General features: G+C 36.8%; 1 protein-coding gene and 1 long non-coding RNA gene across 5 annotated transcripts in view; one reads left to right on the top strand and one right to left on the bottom strand.

Annotated features, from left to right (window-relative positions):
- The window catches only part of LOC123866035 (insulin-like growth factor-binding protein complex acid labile subunit), a 376,912-nt gene that overhangs the window by 106,261 nt on the left and 249,377 nt on the right, over positions 1 to 21,274 (bottom strand). The window lies entirely within an intron of this gene.
- LOC123866418 lies at positions 20,454 to 21,237 on the top strand. Its single transcript, XR_006796191.1, has 3 exons — positions 20,454 to 20,579; positions 21,023 to 21,024; positions 21,228 to 21,237. It is a non-coding gene; the product is annotated as an uncharacterized LOC123866418 (long non-coding RNA).

Genomic DNA, 21,274 nt, shown 5'->3' with positions numbered 1-21,274 from the left:
GCCCGTTTATTAAGCAATTCGAAGCACAAGCCGAGCTATTTAGCTGGCAGATGCGTTCCGGTAAATTGAACGGCGGCGGTCTGAGGAAATCGCCAGGTCGTGCGGTGACTTCGCCCGTTCCGAAACTGGGCTAAAAGCACCGCTTAGCCGCTCCCATTCAGCCGGTAATTTTTCACGGAAAACTGTCCCGCGGACACACCGCCGCCGCTTTCAACGACTTCACGGACATAACTTTAAAAACCGTTCCAGAGTTCGGCGAAAGCTTTTTGCGTTTTCGATGGGTGGCCATAAAAATTTGAACGGTCAAATGTTTTGTGGCGTCGGAATTCTTCGGTGCCGACGTTAACGTTCGACTGGAAAAATATTCATTTTTCACACGGTGCGGCAATATTTCCGTTTGTATTGGAACAATCGAGGATACGTTTTGCTCGTATCTCTTCGCACAAAGGGCGACAGCGGCGACAAGCGACAGAGAGGTTGTTCGCGCGTGTTTCGGAATCGTTACATTTCAATGCGCGTTTGCGAGGAAGTCGTTACCGGTGTCGCGACGAGCAAAAAAATCAAATGCTGCATCGGCCATTGCGAATGCATCGTCAGTTTTCGTCATTCATTTTAAAACTTTATGCTTTTTACCTTTAAATGCTTATTCAAATTTGAGGAACGACGCGAAATACTTTATGGAACAGTAAATCGTCGTAAATATTCAGTTCGTAGTGTGTCGTCTATTTTTAGTGACTGCTACGGATTCTGGGAATACTCGTACGTTTTTATTGATTATCCTTTCATTTTATTTGTAGCATTCCTTTAAAGCGACTTCACTGAGAACTGAAAAGGGCATTAAGTATTTGAAGCATCCTGTTTTTTTACATTAAAGCTTTAATCACTTTGAGCACAGTCAAATACGTTATCGTATGAGGCGTATATAAATGGTATCCCATGATAGTTTTAATTAATGCTATCACCTGTGTTACAGCGCCAATAAATCTCTGATATCGATTGACCTGCGTCCCTCTATGCTGATCGCTCATTATACAGTACCGCACGCCTGTAATGCATTTTTCAGTTCTAGAAACGCAAATTGGTGCTATTGCTCTTTCATCCGCATTGTCTTGTCCGATGTAGACTTTTTCTACTACAATGCAAAATCTATTTTGAGCAACTGATTAAAAGCTGCTGAATAATTTTACCATTTTCATCGAAATCACGACCTTTGAACTCAATTTAAGCCTTTGAATGAGTTCAAGTTTGATCGAAATTTTGAACCTTCTAAATTATTTTTAATCCTGCCGGCAATTTTTGATATCTATTTAAAAATTGTTTAGAAATTTCTTTGAAGTGTAGGTAAAAACACTGGCCTGAAAATTATAAAAATATTATGAAACTTGGATTCACTTTAAGTACAGTTTTAGGTCGTTTTACTTATAAATGAGCTCTAATTTATATTTAGTGGTGTACAAAGTATTTTGATCAGTTGTGTAATCACACCATCACGCCCACACACGTGAGCTTTTCAATTATATTTTCAAGGCTTTAGCGTATCGCTGATTCACGCTTTGAGTGGGTTCATTAGAATTTTCAGCACTAAAATAAAATCCTTGCGGCGAGTGCTGCTCGTGCGACTAGTCTATGTGATGTGCGTGCAGCATTAATGAATAACATTTAAATTCATGTATTCATTCAAGAGATATTACTGTACAGTTATCTTGAAATTTGATTACCACTTCGAACCTCGGGACGGTTTGAAACGTTAAGTATGAAGATAAAGTGAAGGCTTTATAAAATTTCAAGCCTAATCTAACTTAAGCCATTCGCATGTTAATGTGAGGACGTAAAATTATATTCTTGTTTTCAACTGACTTTAGTCAAGATGGGTTATTGCCTATCTGTTGAATTATTTTGTTAATTGCTTAACGTTATTGTTAGCTAGGTTTTTCATTCACCCACTACTTATCTATACTAATATGTATAATAAAGAGGTAAAGCTTGCAAGTTTGTTTGTAGGAACTATGAAGTAATCACTGGAACTACTAAATCGATTTTTAAAATTCTTTCACCAACAGAAAGTTACATTATTCCTGAGTGACATAGGCTTTATATTATTTTTAAAAATTTGGAGATCTCTACAGAAATTGTAATAAGCTACCAGTACGACGCCGGGGCGGGTTGCTAGTGTTTTTTAAAATAGGCGTATGAAATCTTTTATTTTGCGGTATAAAAAGTATTCTATGCCTAACTGCATGCCAGAAAGTTTTTTATAATTTTCTCAAAGATGTGTGAAGACCCCTAAATGAAGGAGGACGATGTGGATTGATCATAATGATGGTTTTGTTATTTTTAATAGATTTACAAAAATAAATAATCTATCAAAAGTACGATCACAAAAATTAATATGTTATTGCGCTGGTTGTTTCTCGTTCCATTTAAAATCTGTTAAATAAATAAATTCATTCATAGCGACAATTTAAAACCTAACGAGAGACGTCCAAACAACGACAGAAGACTTAATTGCGAATAAATCCAATTTAAACTTTTCATAGTTATTTTATAAATCCACACGCGAAATTATTCACTCACAAACTATCTGCTAACGATTGTTTAATTTCGTACACGATAGATACTGTGCTCTGCGTTCGGTAATTAATAACGTCGAATTAAATTCGTCGGTTACACAATATGAATAATGTACAAGCAGTGTTTACTATGTTTAGTTTAATGTAATATTCCTGTTTAGTATATGTATAGACCTAGCTAGCTATAAAGACAGATCCCTGTAAAAGATAATGATAATCGAAAAGTAAAACTCGACAATTTACTCAAAAATACGGTTACGAAAAACCGATTCAATTTTTCGAGTACAATAAATTTTAATTACTTATTGCATTTTGATTTGCAATTTACAATAATTTTACAATTCATATTAATTGAAAAGTAAGTAGAACTTTTCAATTTCAATCCAATAAAATTATAAATGTGAAAGTGTGTCTGTCTGTCTGCTAGCCTTTTTGTATAACCGTTTTTGACAGAATTTGGTATAATACTTGCATCCCAGGGTAAGATATAGGCTAATATTGGTAAAAGAGTTCTCAAGGAATTTTAAATGTGGATATGAAGTTGCGGGCATAATCGAGATTTAGATTAGATTATTAGATATTTTTCTAGTACATAACATAAATTACTATCAGTTAACGATTGTTTAATTACGTATCCAGTAGAAACTGTCCTCTGTATTCGGTAATTAATAACGTCGAATTAAATTCGTGGTTACACACAATATGAATAATGTACCGCAGTGTTTACTATGTTTAGTTTAGTGTACTATTCGTGTTTAGTTAATGTAACAAGCTAGTATTAATAATAAGTAGGGAGATATGTATTTGTAAAACTAGAACTCGACTAGATCTCCGATATCAGTGCTACCTACCTATTCTTATTTCTCTCCTGAAAAAGTATGGTAACAATTATTATTACACAATCGTCGTTTCTTTGTTCTTTATTTGCATTCATGTCTTACATCATAAAACGTAACGTAAAGCCCCGTCAGGGCATTGCAAAGTATAACATTTGTAATTATCTATAGTTACTCATAATATCATCCTTCATCTTTAATTACAGTGTAAAACATAATACCTCGATACGTAATTATACAAAGTTACAATTTCTGTCCAATAACTAATTTATAAACTAGGAAAATAGGATATAATTAGTTATATATTATAGGTATAATAAAGGTTTTTCTTCGCGTGTGTAAGTTTTTGAGTAAAATGTACTTGATTCTTAAAATTCATCTATGGTTCTACGGTAACATGTCCAGACTCTATCACCAGTTAGGCAAGCACGTTCTACTGAGAAGAGCCAGGAAGAAAAGCTCATCATGTCTATTCCGAACGAAAATTTGAAAAAGTTAACCGTTCTCCCTTGGTGGTTGGTATACCTACACAGAAAATAATAGAAATGTTATCGGCTGTTCTGATTTCTGTGGTGGTGAGATTGTTGAAGCAAAACAGCTATCATCTATTGAACGCTATTGAACATAGTTTTTAAAATCTATGTTCCGATATTTTAAGCGAAACCATTTATTTTCGTGTTGATAAAAATAAGTTAAAGCGTATAACTCGATTACTGTTGTTATTGAGTTAGCCAAACAACCTAGTTTCAATAGCACGAAAAGCCAATATAGCTGAAAAAGCACATATTTTTTTAGTCATGACAGTATAGATACTAAGTTATGCCTTCAGATTTACCCGTATAAAGTTCTGATCAATCTGTAAGTTGTTTTGAAAAACTAATGGTTTAATAAAGCATGTGATATTTAAATTGCAACTCCGAAAAGTTGGAGGTGCGTGCCTGGGGTCGAACACCGGACCTCCCGAATAGGTCGACGTCTTAACCACTAGGCTACCACCGTTTATTCCAAGAGAAGACCCATGCTCAGTAGTGCGCCAGCAATGGGTTGATGATGAGAATGATAATGATAGTGATAATTGATATTCTGGTCCGTGTGGATTTTTCAAAAATCCTGTGGGCAACTTGATTTTTTAGGATAAAATAGCTTATTATGTCCATCTCGGGGATACAAGCTATGTCTATAAAACGGTAAAAAAAATTAGCAGATTTTCGCATTTATTCCTAACTAGCGTATGCCCGCGACTTCGTCCGCGTGGACTACACTAATAGGGGTTGAATTTTCAAAAATCCTTCCTTAGCAGATGTCTACGTCATAATAGCTATCTGCACGCCAAACAGCTCGATCCGTCAGCAGTAGTTTGAGCTGTGCGTAGATAAATTTGTCACTCATATTTTCCTTCTATATATTTAGATAGAAAGTAGGGATATGGATTTTATATCAAAATAGGTATCTAAACTAAATATTCTTAAATTATTGTACGTGTTACATATGAAAGTGTCAAGGTATAAATAATAATCATATCAGTTCCTGGTAGCGAGCCAACTTTGCATAATATTTACCGCATAAGCTGTTGGATGTTTCGCTACGACAAAAGTATTACCTAGTTTACGAGTTTTAGTGTACCTACTACCTATACTCTGAATGTGTGAACAATATTACGTTAACAGGGCTCTCTCCGTCACTCGTTTCATACAATCGTAGTTCCAATTTCATTTGAATATTAAGCAACCAAAGTCCATGAAATTTTGCATCATTATTCTAAAAACCAGTATCTGTGTCTGTGGTGTTTTAGATTTTTCTAAAAATATGTAGTTTTAAAATTACAGGGGCTCAAAGATTTGCGTAACTTTGAAACCGAATATTTTAACAGAAATCTGGAAAACCACAGACATAGATATTAGTTTCTAGAATATGTCTGCAAAATTTCATGGACTTTGGTTGCTTAATATTCATATGAAATTGGAACTACGATTGTATGAAACGAGTGATGGAGAGAGCCCTCTTAAGTATAATATGCTCAGTAGTAAGGCCATTCCGAACATTTTTTACACTTCTACGCTTACCTATTCTGATTTCTGTGGTGGTATGAGATCGCTGAAACAAGACTATAAGATATATTTAGGTACCTTCAGCGTTTGTACAAAAAACCAGAATAGCTATTTAGCTTAAAGGCCGATTCACACCAATTGCGTAAATGTGACACGTGCGTATTGACGCGCGTAAACCCCTAACGGGTTACGCATACGTCCACGCTTTACACAAGTGGTGTGCCATGTTTCATACAGTTCCATATATTACAACGCGATGGTACGCGCTACGTCTACGCTTACGCAGCCTGTGTGAACGAGCTACTAGTCCATCCTTGGGCTATCGGGGTACTTCGGGCTTTTTTGATTATATGATAATACTTTATCTATATACTTTCTTTTTCATTTCATTACAAATTAGCCCTTGACTGCGATCTCACCTGGTGGTAGGTGTTGATGTTAAAAGTCTCAGATGGAAGCGGGGTAATTGGCAGGGGTATGGCCCATACCTACCCCTGATCGGTTCCTACGCGGCATCACACCGAAACGCTAAATCGCTTGACAAGCTATGCCGGTAGGATGGTAACTAGCCGCGGCCAAAGCATCCCACCAGACCAGCCCAGTGACAATTTAGAAGTTATAAATTCCCAAATTGCCCGCGCTAGGAATCGAACCGGGCACCTCCAACTTTTATGACCACAGCGTTAACCACTGCGCCAGGAAGTAGTCAAAAACTATTTTTGAAACGGTAACTAATTCGTACTTATCTACCGAGGAAACAAATGATTCTCGTGATAAATTACCATCGCCCGATCGGCGCTGAAATAAGTTCGCCCCTCCATAGTCCATTGTCCGATTGATTGCAGATCATTTCGACGGACGGCAGTCGGATAGAAAATTGCCTTTTGTCCGTTGCTAATGTGAAGGACTGAAGGTCTTTGACACATGTTGACGATTATTGTCACTGTTAATGTTATAGAAAAATCGGTCAAGCGCGAGTCGGATTCACACATGAAGGGTTCCGTACCATCATACTAATATTATAAATGCGACAGTGTGTCTGTCTGTCTATCTGCTAGTTTTCACGGCCCAAATGTTTAACCGATTTTGTACATTGTTAGCTTACATCTCGGGGAAGGACATAGACTATTTTTTATCCTGGAAAATCAAAGAGTTCCTACGGGATTTTCAAAAACCTAAATCCACGCGGACGAAGTCGCGGGTATCATCTAGTCCATGGGCGGAGGAGGAAGCGGGCGGATATGGAAGATAGACTGCAGTACGTATTTGAAGGCGCTCTCTCGATTTGCTCTGTCTTACAGAGGACGCATTATAGGCTTATGGATTTGATAAGGAAACAAAATAAAGAAGAAAACAATGATGAAATTATATTGGTACGCTGATGTTAAAGCAAAAATATATCAACGCTTTTAAAAAAGTGTAAATTAAAAATTTATAACACCCCAAGTGAAGGTTACAGTTACTAGAAAAGAGCTGATAACTTTCAAACGGCTGAACCGATTTTCTTCGATTATAGCTAAGAACACTCTCAATCAAGCCACCTTTCAAACAAAAAAAACTAAATTAAAATTGGTTCATTCGTTTAGGAGCTACAATGTCACAGACACATACACAGATACACACGTCAACCTTATAGCACCCCTCTTTTTGGGTCGGGGGTTAAAAACAAGAAACTTAACGCCCCCCGTATTCTACTCGAGCACACGTTCTTATCCCTCTCATACCTCCTTATCCGAAGGTTCGCCCACTACCATTAGCCTGGTGATTCTCATTTTGATTAATCACCTCGATTGCAGCCGCATCTAATGAAATTGCACGTTAATATACCATGGCGATACGTTCATACATGCCCGTCCAACTTGAGGATCATTAATAATGACCATAATAAGTGGCCAAGGTAAAAAGGGACTGGGTATACTTTCATTATGTTCGTTCAAAATTGTTTTTTTTTGTCAATGTTCTTGTTAATCAAAAAATCTTCCAAGAAAAAAATTGGTTTGGCAAAATTCTTCTATTCTTTTCTTCGTTTTAGAGAAAAAAATCTCTGATTCGCAATTTAAGTCGCAATCTGTGTGAATTTTAATGCGATTTTACTACTATATTATAGAAAACTTTACATGAAGAAGGTTTACATTGTGTTAATTATGGTTATCACTTTAATATTAATTGCAGATGAAGTCGCGAGCAACAGCGAATTAACCACAGTCGGATAGTATGATATAGACTAGGCTAGGTTAAATTTTTACTGTCCATACAAACAAAATGGGTCCCATGAGTCAGGGTTTGTTACCATTAACCTTAATCATGGAGGTTTAAATACCGACTAATGCAACCCATTTTAAGTTTTTTTTTAATTATTTAATCAAAAAAAAAAAAAAATTTAACATTGGATCTATAATATTATCGCTCGCCAAACTGGTGGGCCAGTTTGTTGGCGAGGTGGCGCTCTTATTTTATCGTAACTATTAACTAACTTATCCATACACCTTAATCTATACTTATAATAAATTTACCACTATTAAATATTTATTTAAACCTAACTAATTTACTACACAGACAAAAACACATTACTATACAAATCAAAAGAAAACACAAAACATAAATTACTAATTTTATAAAGCACGGACCTACTCCGTTAGGGAGTCCCTAAGTAGGTGTTTCTTTAACCTCTTCTTAAGGACTCCCTCACTGAGCCCATCGCTGTCCTCCTCAACCCAGCCGATTGCATTATATAATTTGGGTACTATATATGCGCTTATTCTTTTGCCATAGTAATTGTAAATTTTTGGCATTGAAAATCTCACCTTCCTATTTGTTCTACGATTATCCCTCATTTTAACCTTTTTTTTATAATTAGTTGAGAAAAAATTATTTTTTACTATTAAATATTCTACTTTTTTAAAGTTTAACCGCCTGTTATGTGACTGGGCCTTAGTTAACTTCGAAAAATCCAGTCTAGTAAGATCCGCCCGTACCTATATTCCACACCTATTTCTTAGTTCATTGATCCAACAGTCTATCCCACATTCGATTATCGTCCGAGCAATAACTTGCGAAGTTTAAAACCCACTCGCAGCCTTTGAATCCTCGCCAAGAGTACGTGAAAATTCCGAAGACCTCTCGTTCGTACATTTAACGTACGTTCTAGAGCCTTCGAACCTATTTTCAGTTGGCTGACTATTGAATGTAGTTCTAGTTTCGACTATCGTGTATCGTGCGGCTAGGCAGAGTTATTGGCTTTACTGAACATTGTTCTGCTTTCGATAAGACATTTAGGTATTGTATGGAGTGCATATTTTGACGGTCATCCAAATTGATTATTATGTGAATAGAATATCAGGATTTCTTTCATAATATCTCCTACGAGATTTTAGTTTTTAGGGTTCCGAAGGGCGTCAACAACTGGTGAACGGAACCCTATTAATAAGGCTCCGCTATCCGTCCGTCCGTCCTTCTGACGGACTTTGACCTGTATCTCATAAACTTTAATAGAGTTAAAATTTTCACAGTGTACGTATTTTAATCGCCACACTAACAACAAATTATAAAAAACCAAAATGGCGAATTTCAAAATGGCCACCATGCAAAGGAAATAAAATTAAAAGTAAGGAGTGTATCATAACAAAATCATGATCATCATTTTAACCCATCGTCAGTACACTACTGAGCACGGGTCTCCTTTCAGAATGAGAAGGGTTTAGGCCATAGTCCATTATACTGGTCTTTAGATTGGCAGATTTTAATTAAGTAAATGTCAAATGCTTTAACGGTAAAGGAAAATATCGTAAGAAAACCCGCATACTTCAGAGTTCTACCAAAGTGAAATAATTGTAGTTCTACGTAATAGTGTATTAATTTGCAATATCTTTCCATAAATTGTAACAGGTGTAAATTAAAAATTTATAACACCCCCGACAAGTGAAGGTGACAGTGACTAGAAAAGAGCTGATAACTTTCAAACGGCTGAACCGATTTTCTTGTATTATAGCTAAGAAAACTCTCGATCAAGCCACCTTTCAAACAAAAAAAAAAACTAACTTAAAATCGGTTCATTAGTTTAGGAGCTACGATGCCATAGTACGCAGATACACACGTCAAACTTATAACACCCCTCTTTTTGGGTCGGGGGTTAAACATAATTCACATTGTCTCTTTCCCGGACAACTTTACAGAGCTTGTCTGTCTGGTAACCCAGTATATATTTCAATGTTCCTTACCTCATCATTCATGTATGCTGTTAACGTTGCAACGGAGCTCCGGAGAAAGAAAGTCAAGATTTAAATCCTTAAAGTTACTTAGAAAATTCCAAGCGGTAGGTACTAACTTACTGATATCCAGCTGCATTTTGTACGGCGCTTAGTGGAATAGCTGAGAAAAAATATTATGAAATACAAAACCGGTGAAATGTGAGTCGGGCTCGTACAAGAGGGTTCCGTACCATCGTACAAGTAATATCTGTGGTCGTAAGGAAAAGGGGCACAAGTCAGATACGCGGCTACAGCTCGTTTCGCCAGTACGGACCAAAGAAAGAAATTAGTCGAGACAGCGTTTCTTAAAATCAAGATACCGTTTGAAATATACATTATATTGTGATTTAATTTATAGTTTTCTTTTGTAAATGAGCTCATATAATAAAAAATCCAATTTTTTTTAAAATTTATTATTATATAATATTATGTAACAATTTCTTGCTATTTTAGTGACTGATAGCCATTATAAATATCTCTTGACAGGAACTCACGTCGGAGTCAAGATAGTTATACTTATGTAGGTACTATTATGTAGTCTGGTACTTTTTAATTATTTTTTTACATTTGCATGGCAGCCATTTCGAATTTTTTAATATTTTTTGCCAGGCATAGTGGCAATAGAAATACACACCCTATGAAAATTTGAACTCTCTACCGTTAACGTTTCATGAAATACAGCCCGCTGACAGACAGACGGACTGACGGGTGGTATTAGAGGCTTAGTAATAGGTTCCCGTTGGCACTCTTCCGGTATGGAACCCTAAAAATCAAAAGAATTTTCTGTTGAAAACGAAGTTGCAATTAGTTCGGACGCTCGGTTTAAAATTTAAAGAAATTTGCTGTTTATTCGAGGATAAAATGTACCAATTTTATTTTGTTGTGTTAACGAGTTTTTAAGCTAGAGTATAAAATAGCAAGGCCTCAATGGGTTTAAAACGGCTGCCCGGTAAAAGACGCAACTATTTGTGCCTAGTTTAAAGGAGAAGTGGAAATGATTTTAGCTTTGTTAAAGAACCATAATATCTAGAAACTTTGAAGCTATATGAGTGGTTCACCAGAATATGTGACAATATTTAAACCAAAGCTTTAATATAATTTTAAAGTTTTCGTTATGAGTGGTTTACTGGTATGGCTGAGAATTATCTAAACCCACTCCGCAGAAGAAGACAGAGGAGAAGAAGGAGACATTATGCTCTCCTTCTCCCGCACTATGGTGTCGGCTCAACGTCGGGCTCATACCTGACGTGGATGGTACCCCTGGGTAGGTGGGTATGCTGTAGTATGCTGTAGCATAGCCAGTGAGTCCCACATAGCCGCTTTAGTGAGGGATGCGTAACCGCATTTTTACCAGCGCGGGGGAAAAATGGGCAAGCGCTTTCGGCGAGCAACTCAAAGGTTCAAGTTTCTTATTGGTGCGATTCACGATATCTTTCACGTCATGTTGGCTGGCACTCGCCAAAGTTGGGTTGGGCCAAGGTGAGCTTTGACTCTAACGTTTAAAAAATTTAATTATATAAATCATTATGTGGTTAGAAGGTGGTTAGTCTTATTAATTAGAATAACAGCATTTCTAATTTTATGGAATTACTAGCTGATGCCCGCGACTTCGTTCGTGTGTATACAGGTTTCTTAAAAATCCCGTGGGAACTCATTGATTTTCCGGGATAAAAGTAACCTATGTGTTAATCCAGGGTATAATCCATTTCCATTCTACATAGCCAAATCCTTCCAGTAGTTTTTGCGTGAAAGAGTGACAAACATCCATACATACAAACTTTCGCATATGTAATATTATGGAATTATATTAATAGTCCAACTCAAAGGACCAATGTGAGCTTTAACTCTAACGTTTAAAAAATTTATATATAAATTATTATGTGGTTTTACTTATTTAGAATAACAGCACTTCTAATTTTATGGAATTTGAATAGGTAGAAACTTTTTCATAATGCCTGTGTAAAATCGGTAGAGCGCGTAATAATATTCATTATTCTAATTAAATTAGTGATTTATAAATACAGACGATAAACATATTCGGGCGCGTATTAATTTTGCAATTTAGGCTAAAATGGCTTACGTTAATTTATTCGTTAATAATACTATTATTACTATTAATATTCAATTTGATATTAATTATTGGATTATTAGTCGTTAAATACAGGTGAAAATGGTAATTAGTTTTATTTATTTTCCGAATTATCAAACGCTGAAAGCTTACGAGAATTGTTACCTATAATTAAAATTACTAAAATAGTAATGATTTAAGAGGGCTCTCTCCGTCACTCGTTTCATACAATCGTAGTTCCAATTTCATTTGAATTTTAAGCAACCAAAGTCCATGAAATTTTGCAGACATATTCTAGAAACTAATATCTATGTCTGTGGTGTTTTAGATTTTTCTAAAAATATGTAATTTTAAAATTACAGGAGCTCAAAGATTTGTATGAAAATTTTTAAGACCGCGTAACTTTGAAACCGAATATTTTAACAGAAAGCTCAAAAACCACAGACACAGATATTAGTTTCTAGAATATGTCTGCAAAATTTCATGGACTTTGGTTGCTTAATATTCAAATGAAATTGGAACTACGATTGTATGGAGTAAGTGACGGAGAGAGTCCTGTTAATACGAAGTAAGTACCTAGTCATACTTAATACGTTTATAGTTTAACTAGACGATTACCGCGTCTCCGTCCGCGAGGGTATGGGTTTTAAAAAACTCTAATTTAAAATTTAGTGTGTAATATTATATTATATACCTAATAAGTAAATGGAATGAAATCCATTCATGGCATCGCTCCCTCTCATACTATTTTAGTCTAAGTGGTCTATAGAAGCAATGTTAAGAGAAATAAGAAACCTTTTGTAGACAATTGTAAATTAAAAAATTATAACACACCCGACAAGTGAAGGTTACAGTAACTAGAAAAGAGCTTATAACTTTCAAACAGCTGAACCGATTTTCTTGGATTATAGCTAAGAACACTCTTGATCAAGCCACCTTTCAAACAAAAAAAAATATTAAAATCGGTTCATTAGTTTAAGAGCTACGATGCCACAGACAGATACATAGATACACACGTCAAACTTATAACACCCCTCTTTTTGGGTCGGGGGTTAAAAACAAATACATGCCATTGAATTTGAGTCTAAAACTTTGCTTACTAACAACAAATGGGGTACAAAGCTACGCCAGTCCTTTATAAGTAGGTATAACGACTTCTACACAAAAGCAATTCGTTTTCAATTCTAAGCCGTTAGCGCTATCACAAAAACACACTCAGTGAGCAAAGCGCACTAAGTGAGTGATGATGCTTTAACAAATGTAGAATCTATCTGTGAGCAAAGAATCCTTGGAGCCTTCACTTGATCTAGCCATTTATGTATATTTTTTTGTGAATGTGAGGAAGATTTCATGATATATGCAGGCTATGCAACACTTTTATGGTATAAAACGTATGCAAAAGCAACTTCCTCCTCTCAGAATGAGAAGGGTTTCGGCTATAGTCCATCTTGCTGGTCAACTGGGCACAGATTTGGCTGACTTCATACCTTTAACATTCATAACTCTTAAATACATATACCCATAGATTTCCTTACGATGCTTTCCTTTCCCATTAAAGCAAATTATATTTAACTGTTTAAAACGCATTGAATTACAAAAATTTGAAAGTGAGTGCACGGGATCGAACCATAGACCCTCCAAATAGGACGCCGAACTCTTAATCACTATGCTATCACCAGTATCCACAGGGCTATATCATCCCTTTTCCATCCCTAAGATGTTGAGGCCATAATTTCAAACGAAAGAACCGGTACGTACCATTAAGGTAAGATCACTGATAGATTTTGCGGTGGTGTCTTTAGTATAATTTCCTTATGATAGCGGAATAAACCCGTCAGGGGAAGTTAAATTACGTGTGGTGAGAACGGTATCGCGATCCTATCTAGACGGGAATAAATCCGGGCTCTTTGCTTACCATATTGGATTTCGGGGAGTATTCTCTTCAAGTATTGGGTACACCAAGCCCCACCGATTGCGTTAAAATTTAATATTTTATTGTATTTTATACAGGCTAATAACGCTGATCATGCGTTTTCATTGATCGACCCAAAAATCTATTGCCAAGTTGATATCCGTCTGAAAAACTAATTCACCGATAAAGCCCAGAGAATTGGCAAGCTGAAGTGGCAGTGGACAGGCTATGTCTGTCGAAGACTTGCTAGCCAGCGGGGCTGATGTGTGGCGGAGACCATATACTGGTGAGTGCAGTGAGGGAAGACCTCTAGGTCGCTACAGTGAGGATGTTAAAAAGGTGACAAAAAGTGGGTGGATGAGGAAGCCGGAAAACGTTGCATAGTGTTGCGCTCCTCGAAAGGCCTATCTATGTATGTCCAGCGGTGGACACATAAAGGCTGATGAATGGATAGCTATTATTCCTGAGTAAATGTCACAGCAATTCCTGTCTACGGCCGTTACTAATCCTGTTTGGTGTAGTGTCAGAGTGACTAAAGTGAGTAAATTCTCGGTTTGATCCTGAACCGATATCTGTCAAATAGTAGGCTAAAGAAAAGATACCTAGTCGTTTCATAACCTACCTAGCGTCAAATATTGGTAACATTTGACGTCTGCCAATGTAGGTGAAGACTCGACGTTTTGTTCGAAATTTCTAGAAATTTCGAAACTGTCGTGAACTGTGGTGGTGTGCCCAAATCTTTAGTTTCATTAAGCGATCGCCGAGATGCGCGCAGCAGATACGACGTCTAACTAGGAAATAAATCGAAGCGAGCTCTCACAGAACTCTGCAGTACTACTCTGTTTCGAGTAATGCGTAAAAGGAATTTAGCTTTTGTTCCAATAAACATTATTTGATGCTCCTGGTGAGCAGACTTATTAGACTGCATCGTTAGCTAGTAGGTAATTTCTTACCACAAGGTGAGATCGTAATCAAGGCTCGGCTAGTCAACGAATAAAAAAATCAGTTTAGTGGGTTCCGTACAGTATAAGAAATAACTTTTTTCTTGTTTTTCATTAATCTCCATTTTGAAATTTTTATTATTTGTTGTTATAGGCAGCAATAGAAATACACATCTATGAAAGTTTTAACTCTCTAGGTACCTTTTGCGGTTCAGGAGATACAAACCCGCTGACAGACTCGACGGATGGATGGACGGATGGAAGGACAGTGGAGGCTTAGTAATAGAGTCCCGTTGGCACCCTTCGGGTACGGAACCCTGATAATTATCATCATCATCATCTCTACCCATAGCCGTTGTTTGAACTAGTAGGACAAAAAGGTCAAGTCTACTTACTTGTTAACTACTGCGTTCCTCGGACTACTGAAACAAAGAAAATAAAAAAATTAATATCGCCGTACAGAAAATTGCACATTAAGGAAGCAATTGAAATAAAATTATCGATGCGAAAAATATAGGGCCTAGGCCTCCAAAATCTCTTTCAAATTTACAAAATATTTACCTATACTATAATACTATAACGTCGCAATATAGCAGATACGATTTCCCTTTCTTATTTCGGAAGCGTTTTATAAAATAAACACGTACCTAGTCCATATAGTTTATATATAAAGCATACAGACTTCAACCTACAAAGTTATCTTGACAGAGAATCAAATTCCGAACTTCACATTTTAAAAATATAAACGCGCAAATACACAAAGTTGGCACAATTTGCGGCTTAACCTACCTGGAAAATGGAGGAAAACACTTGCCAAAACCTAATCTATCTATTATGCAGCATATCCGCGATACAAACTGGCTTTGACCCAGTTTGAATTGTGACTTAAATAAAGTATTTACTGTTGTTTAGAATTTAACGTTTCCTTCCTTGCGTAGATACTGCCTACTCGCGTAAAACAAATTTTCCGAGACAGAATTTGGTTTTTTAAATTCAGATACAAGTTAGCCCTTGACTACAATCTCACGTAGTGGTAAATGATGAATAATGATGCAATCTAAGATGCAAGCGGGCACATGTGTGTGAGCGTGTGTGTGTGTTTCAGTGAAGTAAAGGTTTGGTAGTAATATTTTTTGATTACGTATAATATTCCCTAATGAAAAAACAAGATTTTTAATGCAAGACAAAGAAGCAGGCTAAAAGCTTACAGTTAAAAGGTTGTAGTACAAAGCAAAGGGCCTAATTAAAGCCGCTAGCAAACGAGCAGCCGCATAAAATATAATAATGTCATCGTCATATTGTTTGGTCCCAGTGGCGCAAGTTGGTTGCTGCGGCTCTGGAAGTTTGTCATAGTTAGTTATAGCTAAGGAGACCAGATCAGTTTAAAATTAAGGACAGTCTCTCTGCATAGTCACGGAGAGTATTTTTTTTCAATAATGCAATAGTTAGCTATAGTTTGTTACCTCAAACTCAAAATTTTATTTGTTCCATGTATGAAAACTAGTGTCTTTATCTCTAGACCTCGTCTTTATTCCTATCGGGATGGTTACGGGATTTAGGCTCAGATCCTGAACTTTGCTAAAAAGACACTGTTAAAACGAGACAGCGTTATACCGCTGCCATAAATCCATCTCGTTTTAACTGAAACTTAAGTCTAAGCAAAGTTAAACTGCGCTCTATAGATTAAAATCTTAGAACAATAAGAAATAAAGCACAATTGCTACAGCCAAGTAATATTGGAAGGGAGAGGCGAAGACGAAGACTTCCGAAGTGATTTAAAAAGGCTATGCGTCTACCGAGTCCTTTTTAAAGAACATCATCAGAATGAAATTGTCCAGCAATTTTGTCGTGCTGAAAATTGCTGGCGTGTTATTTTGTTGTACATTTAGTTTTTTTAAAAATAAACAAACTTCCGAGCAAATGGAAGAAAAGTATAACGTTTTAAGAAAAACTTGTTCTAATATTTGTTTTCTATCAGGCTTTCAACCTATCCAACACTAAAAAAACGTTAGGAATGTAAACATGTCCTAAAAATTCCGATCGTCTGGTCACCCTAGTTTCAGTTCCGCGGTGCAGTCTCGAGCTGAAGTGTTGTGTTAATTATTAATACATACTAATATTGTTAGCGAAGTTCTTGATGCGTCGAGTTATAGCTGTGAAAACTCCGCGGAACTGCCGAATGTATGGTCGGAGTTTTAGTTTTGCGAATTCAATTACTATTCCGTTTTTTACTATTCGCTTGAAGCGATCTAACTTGATGGTGAGTGACTACACTTTCGGAGATAAAAACGCGAAAGTGACACTTCCCTGGCAAATGGTAATACGCTTTGTGATTTTATAAATGGGGTGTTTCCAAAAAAAATCTTTCTTAGTGCCTACGTCTAAAAATAACCTACAGTTAAAACAGTTTCTTATCTTACCTCAGCGGCTTAGGTTTTGTCTTGATAAAGCCTTCAGTCAGTCAACCAGGACAGGTATGTGCCCGCGTGGATCTAAGTTACAAGTATTATTAAATCCCGTGGGAACTCTTTGATTTTCCGAGATAAAAAGTTTCCTATGTAAATTTCCGGGATACAAGCTACCTCTGTACCAAAATATAAATCGGTTAAACAGATGGGCCTTTAAGAATCCCGTAGGAACTCTTTGATTTTCCGGGATAAAAGGAGCCCATGTCCTTCCCCGGGATGTAAGCTAACTCTATACCAAATTTTATTAAAATTGGTTGAACTGTTGGGCCGTGAAAAGCTAGCAGACAGACAGATAGACAGACACACTTTCACATTTAAGTATAATGTTTAGTAGTGTCGATGTTTAGTAGTTGACATAAACCCACATCCCTTCTCTTTTAACAGCACTACAGTCACTATCTACCTAATACTAAAGCCGACACCCTTAAAAAGGCATCTTCACAGCGTCCTCGACGTGAAATCCCTCATTAAAAGTCAACCCTTGGTCCCTCGGCGATATCGCGTGACGATCGGGAGCGACGTCGAGCCGCTCTTAAACTTGATCCCCAATACCCTTACTACAAAACTCTCGCTTTCAATTCGAACCTGATAAAACCCGACCGGGCTAAAGGCCTGGTCAAATACAACGCGCAGTGGCAACGTGTCCAATACTAAACGTTGCTATCAAAGTAACCTTTTGAAAGCGTTTGCATTGTGTGCGCCACAGTACGGCACACAGTTCCTTGAATTAAGATTGCAAAGGTACGCGTGTGTCAATAAAGGTAAGCTGCACTACTAATGTCTTACCATATCCTATAATATATCCGGATATATTATAGGACTAGCTGTGCCCGCGACTTCGTTCGCGTGGAATAGTGACTTTTCGCGCTTTATATAGCCACGGACGCTCAGGCGCGAGGCGCCGTGATTCTTTAAATTGACATAACTTTTTTATTTATGAACCGATTGACATGAAATAAACACTAAATCCTAAGTGAAGCTTATTACAATATATTAGTGAAAACCGTATCTAAATCGAATAAGCCGTTTCTGAGATTAGCGTGCACAAACACACAGACAAACAGACAAACAGACAAAAAAAATATTAATTACAATTTCGGGTTCGGCATCGATATAATAACAACCCCTGCTACTTTTTTTTATATATTTCCATTGTACAGACACCACTTTTCTACAATTTTATTATATGTATAGATATGGTAAGACATTAGTAGTCCTATAATGTCATGAATGCGAACATGTGTTAGTTTGTTGGTTTGTTCTTCAACCACGCCGCAACGAAGGAACGGATCAATGTGATTTTCTTTTAAATAAATAAAACTCTTTTCCTGTGCTGCTGTCGTCACGTGTCGCTCCCATCCCGCTTTGTGTATACCCATACCTTTACCCCTTTACTGCAAAACACTGGCATTCAATTCGAGCACGATAAAACCCATCCAGTTCCTAATACACTCCGAACGTTAATTGAACAAATTGACGAGGCAGTAGCCCAAGTTATTGCAATCAAGATTTCTAATCCAGAACGAGATTTGATTACAGACCGTTGATAAAATGCTGCAAATAAGATTTCTGCTACGAAGATACGCTCAGAATCCGAATGGATTTACACTAAAGGCTCAGACATACAGAACGCGCGATGGAAACTACGCATCTGCTTTACTTGCTACCAACTCTATTAGTGCAAAGTGTAAGCTTAAGATCTCTGCGCTGAAGAACGCACAACGTTAAAACAATACAGCGTTATATCGCTGGCAAAAGTTTCGTTTTAACTGGAATCAAAGTACAGATCTCAGCCTGAGTGCCCGTCTAGTCTAGCGAGGCAGACTGGGGAGTGCACCATAGTATATTTTTTATATTCATACTAGATGATGCCCGCGACTTCGTCCGCGTGTCGAAATCCCGTGGGAACTCTTTGATTTTCCGGGATAAAAAGTAGCCTATGTGCTAATTCTGGATATTATCTATCTCCATTCCAAATTTCAGCTAAATCCGTCCAGTAGTTTTTGCGTGAAGGAGTAACAAACATACACACACACACACACACACACACACACAAATATTCAAACTTTCGCATTTATAATATTAGTGTGAAGTGTGATGCACAAACGTCTTAAGTAGCAGTAAACTTGTACCCATTCTCGTCCATATAACTATGCATTAGTCGCCACTGGCACTCATACCTTTACTCACCGTCACTCGACAAGCTCGGTCTGCGCTTGCTTTTACAACTTCTAGACGCCACCGCGTTAAACACACTACCGTTCCGCGTTTAGTTTGTTTCAGGCTTTACTCGTAGAAATACGATACGGTAAGCCGCGTGTAAGTTAACTAAGTTCATTGAAACGGGCTCCAGCAAACAAATCGAGGTAATGTTATTACCATCTATAAACATAATTGAAATTAGGATGATTGTATTCAAGGATTTGGGGCTTCCAAATTGAAGAATTATCTTTATGGAATAGGATCAGGCATGTGGGTGTATGCTTTGAATTAGATTCACTGAGTTTTCATAAGCAATTTGGCGTAATTGGATTTGTATTTACCCTGATAATAGAAAAAGTTTTGATGGAACATTTTAAATAAATTAATGTCATTTTAGATTAAACTATTTCTATAGATAAAAATGTATTGACCTAGGTCTCCAGTCTTCACGCGTCATCATAGAATAGAATAGAATAGAATAGAATAGAATAGATTTTTATTCAAATAAACTTTTACAAGTGCTTTTGAATCGTCAAATAATTTACCACTGGTTCGGAATGCCGTTCCTACCGAGAAGAACCAGCAAGAAACTCGGCGGTTGCTCTTTTCAATGTTCAATTTACAATAATATTCATCATAATCATCCATAACCCAGTGCTGCCTCACTATTGAACCTCATAAACCTATCAGAGTTTAGGCATATATAGGGTTTAGGTTGGAGCATTAGTTTAAAAGTCTAAACTAGTTCTACTATTTCCGCAGCGAGCATTATGACAGAGATAGCAATACATCCAGACTTGTTGTGTACAACAGGATTAGCCACATCGTCTGAAATAAACATAGTAAATTGCGTACAAAATAAATAAAGTCAAAATAAAATTGTTCACAAAAGGGAATTAATACCCAATTATTAAATTGATGAATTTTAATAAGCTTTATTAAAATTCGCCATATTCATAAAGAGCATAGCATAGAAATGAATCCACACAATCGAATTTTATGGAACGAGCTTTAATAAAACGAGTCTAGATTAAAATTTCTATCATACAATTTATACTTTATGGCATTCCAGTTAACCTGACGCGTTATAAAATGGTAAATTAAAATAAATTACGAAATATTCACAGCTTTCAATTACGACGGCTTGCAGGTTAGAACCAGGGACCTCTACTAATACAAGAACGCTGGACCTGCGATTGCCAATCTGTTTTTGAAGCAACTCGAATTTGCCATTTTGGTGCTGATAGGCAGCAGTTAGCGTCATGTGAACAGCACTCGGAACTAAATGTTAGTGATGAGACATTATGTCAACATTGTGTCAACACGATGACTATTTGAGACTAAGCTTGAGATCTATAGAGCGCACTTTGACTTTGCTCAGACTTAAGACACTGTTAAAAGAGACAGCGTTATACCGCTGGCATAAATCTGTCTCGTTTTAACTGAAACTTATGTCTAGCAAAGACAGAGTGCGGTCTCTAGAATTCAACCTTAGTGCCAATTTTAATTCTCAGTGCGTTTGGTGGGGCGTTTCGAATCTGAACTAAAAATAACTATCATTAACCCCCGACCCAAAAAGAGGGGTGTTATAAGTTTGACGTGTGTATCTGTGTATCTGTCTGTGGCATCGTAGCTCCTAAACTAATGAACCGATTTTAATTTAGTTTTTTTGTTTGAAAGGTGGCTTGATCGATAGTGTTCTTAGCTATAATCCAAGAAAATCGGTTCAGCCGTTTGGAAGTTATCAGCTCTTTTCTAGTTACTGTAACCTTTACTTGTCGGGGGTGTTATAAATTTTTAATTTACACTTGTTTAGAATGGCACACTTCTTCCAGCGTACTTGTATACGTCCATTTTAGTGAGCTGACCTGACGCGTTATATCTAACAGCTGTAGGCTGTAGTAAGAAGGTAAATGAAAATAAATTATGAACAAGTGACAACATAAAACTATTCACGGCTTTCAATTACGCCCGGGTTAGGT

The sequence above is a fragment of the Maniola jurtina genome, chromosome 1 (assembly GCF_905333055.1).
Source record: "Maniola jurtina chromosome 1, ilManJurt1.1, whole genome shotgun sequence".
Lineage (NCBI taxonomy): Eukaryota > Metazoa > Arthropoda > Insecta > Lepidoptera > Nymphalidae > Maniola > Maniola jurtina.
This window is presented reverse-complemented; position numbering and strand designations above follow the sequence as displayed.